The following is a 4459-nucleotide window of genomic DNA, read 5'->3' on the forward strand; positions in this document are numbered from 1 at the left end:
CTGCCCCCTGGTCTTCACACCAACACCCATATTGGGTTGGTGAGTAAAAGAATCAGGGATCATGACAACTCCATATTGGAGATCAGGGATCCTGGCATTCAAGAAGGACTTCAGATTCCATGCTGTGTCTTTCCAGAAGTCCAGGGAAGGAGCAGACACTGCAGAAGTGGCTTTTCCCTGCCTGCTGGCTATTGGCTTCCTGTGGCTTCTACCTTATCAGTTCTTCTTCAATAAGAACTTTGCCCCATCCAATCAAATGTCCACACCTACACCCATAAAGGTACAAATTCCTGCCTGAGCCAGGCAGATCTGTTCTGTTTCCTGCTGTGAGACTCTCTCTGTACAGCAGCACAGGTTTAAGCCTGAGATTCAACCATGTCTTTGGCTAGACTTCATGATTTGCTGTATGTTGTAGCCTCTGGGCTCCTTCTTCTCCTCCAGCATGTGCATGGTGAGATTATCTTAGTGAGCAGAAGGGACGTGGGTCAGAGCTGACTCAGTTCTGTAGAATCAGAGGCTGAGCTTATGTGATGGAAGGCAACAGGGAGGGAAAAGGAGCTGGTGGAGAATGACAGATGATAGCATGGGGATTGTGCGTTTTGTAATGTCACACCAGGGCACACAGGGGTCAGAGTTCTCTGAGGTTAGCACATACTGAGGAGGCAACAAGGACAGAAGAACAAGCAGGACAGGTCCCTCCTCTGTGTGTGGTTGTACCTAGAAATGTTACTGAACATGATAATGACGATAATTCCTTCATGCCAAGTGGCTCTGAGCCTGTCACTTTGTTGAATAGGGAAGACTCCTATCAGTTTGCAAGAAGGTCAGTGGACAAGGTATCTGTCCCTGTGTGATCCAGAATCCCTCATTTCCACATCCTACTGCAGAACTGAGACAACCCAGCTTACCTCCCCCATATATCATGGTGATGATAAGATAGAAGTTCCCAAATGCGGTGACAGCTGATGACATCTCTCCACTTACAGGCCAGGACACAGGCAGTCCCATCAGGAACACGCACACAGGACAGGTGAGAGGCAGCTTTGTCCATGTGAAAGACACTAAATCTGGTGTCCACACCTTCCTGGGAATTCCCTTTGCCAAGCCTCCTGTAGGACTACTGCGCTTTGCACCTCCTGAGGACCCTGAGCCATGGAGTGGTGTAAGGGATGGAACCTCAGAGCCGGCCATGTAAGTTCTGGGACCCAGGGAAATTTAGGCCTGTGCTCTAGGCCACAGTGAATTGCTTCCTCCACCTCAGCTCTATAGCAGTTTTCTGCCTGTGCTGAGGGGCATCTCCAATGTATGTTTCTGACAAATGTACTAAGGATTACAGTAGAAAAACTATGCTAGCCTGTTGGGTCAAAACTTGGCACTTGTAGGCAGTTAGTTGAAGTTACTGCAGTAATGAGCAGAGCTGAGCCCATTTTTCACGGTCCCTCTGATCATTCATTTTCCCTGTGTCATTGACTAAGGAAAAGTACCCATGCTTTCAACTGGAGACTATGTGGAACAAGGAGGTTCCTTATTAACACTTGGAAGCTAACTGAAGAATGTCTCACTACCCTATAGAATGGTATTGTCTATTCATTCCTATAGTTACCATGTGGATACAGTGTCACAATACCCAAGTAACTTTGTTTTGTTTCTTTTACTGTGATAACATAACCTTAGATAGCAAATTAGTGAAGACAGATTTTATTATGGCTCACAGTTCAAACATATAATCAACCATAGGTGAAAACCACACAGCCAAAAGTTTATGAAAGCTGATTGCATCACATCCATAATCAGGAACAGAGTTTAAAGGTCGCAGGCATGCCTACTAACCTTCACTTACCTTCTCCGTTCTTATTCAATCCAGCATCCCTTTCCTAAGGAATGGTGCCTCGTACCATGGGCAGGTATTCCTATTGCAAAGAACATTATCAAGATAACTTTCCACTGGCATGCCAATCTCCCAACAGGATCAAGACAATCTCTTAGTAAGATTCTTTTCCCAGGTGATTCTAGTGTGTTAAGTCAACAATCAAATCTAATTACCACGCCAGGATTTAAATTTCATATATATAGAAGGGTTGAATGTTGGAACAGAAAGCATATAATTTTCAGTGAAGCTGTCAGAAGTCTCCATAAAGTAGCCCCCCAGAATATTACTATGTATGGCGAGGTCTCCATCAAAAAATTTGTCTCTATTTCCATTTGCACAGGACTGGTGGCCTTTACTGTGGTAGGGACTTTAGAGAAGAATCATGTTAGCAAGCCATCTTGGAAAGCAGCAGCTGTGGGTGTCTAAGAGAAAGTTCAGACTAAGGTATAGATTTGACTACCACATACCTTGGAATTCCTGCCTTCCATTTTCACTAGGTGTCTGCAGACGGATATGATGAATTCAGAGGTTATGAAGGAGATGAAGCTGCCCATGCTTCCCATCCCTATGTCTGAGGACTGCCTGTATCTCAACGTCTACACACCAGCCCATGCCCATGAGGGCTCTAACCTGCCTGTGAGTGTCAGGCTATGGCCACTGGGAACAGGTCATTTATTTCTGTGGAGGATGGGAAGGAACAAAATAATTCTGAGCTCTACTGTAGTTTAGATCCTGATTAGTGGTCTTACCTTACTGGGTTCAAGAAGGTCATGTCAGCCCATGGTGAGCTGCTTAAACTTGTGTGTGTGTGTGTGTGTGTGTGTGTGTGTGTGTGTGTGACTAAGAGTCCTTGGGGCTCTGGGAGGTAAGAGGGTCTACGTATTAGATTAAACCAGGAATTCTATCAATTTGGCACACCAACTCAGGATGGTGTACAACAGCTGAATATTGACATCACTCAAATTTCTAGCAGCAAGTTATCCCTGCCAGTAGAATCTGAGGCCCATTCTGATTAGCAATCAGGAAAATCACCTAGGAAGACTTTTTTGTTCTACTTAGATGGGTCTGAGAATAACAATGACTTTAATTTAGATCTGGAGTCTAATCTATACTGAGATTTTCTGTTGGGGAAGCAGGAATGGAAACATGCTCACAGGCCTAAAGCACCTCATCTGTGGCTCACTTCCTGAGATCCTGAGGAGATCTGTTTGTAGGTTAACCTGCACAGAACAAAGCAGTTGATAACCTAGTGGGCAGTCTAGATGAGCTTGGGATGTGTGTGGGCCTCCTGGCATCTGAGTTGCTGTCTCCAGGTGATGGTGTGGATCCACGGTGGTGGACTGGTTCTAGGTTGGGCTTCCATGAATGATGCATCCACACTGGCAGCTACTGAGGAAATAGTAGTTGTCTCCATCCAGTATCGCTTGGGTATCCTTGGCTTCTTCAGGTAAGCCTGGGACTGGCTGGGTAATGGGGACTAAGTAGTACATGGGCAGCCATGCAATTCTTCTTCCTGCTACATCTCAGCACTGGAGACCAGCATGCCAGAGGCAACTGGGGATACCTGGATCAAGTGGCGGCCCTACGCTGGGTGCAGAAAAATATCGCTTACTTTGGAGGCAACCGTGACAGGGTTACTATAATTGGTCCTTCAGCAGGAGGTACAAGTGTGTCTTCCCATGTTGTGTCCCCCATGTCCCAAGGACTCTTTCATGGAGCAATTATGCAGAGTGGAGTGGCCCTGCTTCCTGACCTCATCTCTGACACCTCTGAGGTGGTCTACAAGGTAAGTGCTCTCAAGAACACCAGCTACCTCATTCTTTGCCCCTGGTACTCTGGTGTTCAGTTTAGTGAATTTTATGTATGCTCAGGGTAGTATATGACAGCAAACCTATATCCAGTGGCTTCTGTCATTAGCAAAAAAAATTATGCATTGTTTCCCAGTTGGTTTCTTATCTTTGTGATGAAAATAATTGCCAAAAGCTCCTTTGGGAGAAAAAGGTTCATTTCAGCTCACAGTTTACAACCTGTCTTAATTGGAAGTACACACTGAGATATGTACCCGGAGGCCAGAACTGAATCAGAGGCCAAAGAGCAATGTGCATACTGGCTTGTTACCAGTGGCTTCCTCAGTTAGCTTTATTATACAACCCAGAATATCTGCCGATGTGTGGCACTGCCCACAGTGAGGTGGACTTTTCTCCATCAGTCATTTCTCAGGAAAATCCCCAGACTTGCCTATGGACCAATCTGATAGAAACAATTTTCTCAGCTAAAGTTCCCCTTTCCAGATGATCCTGGCTTGTGTTGAGATGATATAAAGGAAATCTAAGAAGAACACATGAATTGAGGGAAAGGGCCAGCTGGTAAAAATATTTGCTGTGCAAGTGTGAGGTTCCAAGTTCAAATCCTCTGAACCCATACAAAACTGGTGGTGGCAATAAGTGTCAGAAACCCCAGTGTTCCTATGGCAGTATAGACAACAAATACTGAAGACTCTCTGGGAGGTCATATGTCACCTAAGCTGGTGTAGACAAATGCAAACAAGGGATATCATGACATATAAAAGCTGAGATTGTTCTCTGACCT

General features: G+C 45.3%; 1 pseudogene; it reads left to right on the top strand.

Moving 5' to 3' along the window:
- Positions 1 to 334: 334 nt before the first annotated feature.
- LOC114630998 overlaps positions 335 to 4459 on the top strand; it is a 6851-nt pseudogene continuing 2726 nt past the window's right edge.

This window comes from Grammomys surdaster, unplaced genomic scaffold, assembly GCF_004785775.1.
Source record: "Grammomys surdaster isolate TR1022 unplaced genomic scaffold, NIH_TR_1.0 349, whole genome shotgun sequence".
Lineage (NCBI taxonomy): Eukaryota > Metazoa > Chordata > Mammalia > Rodentia > Muridae > Grammomys > Grammomys surdaster.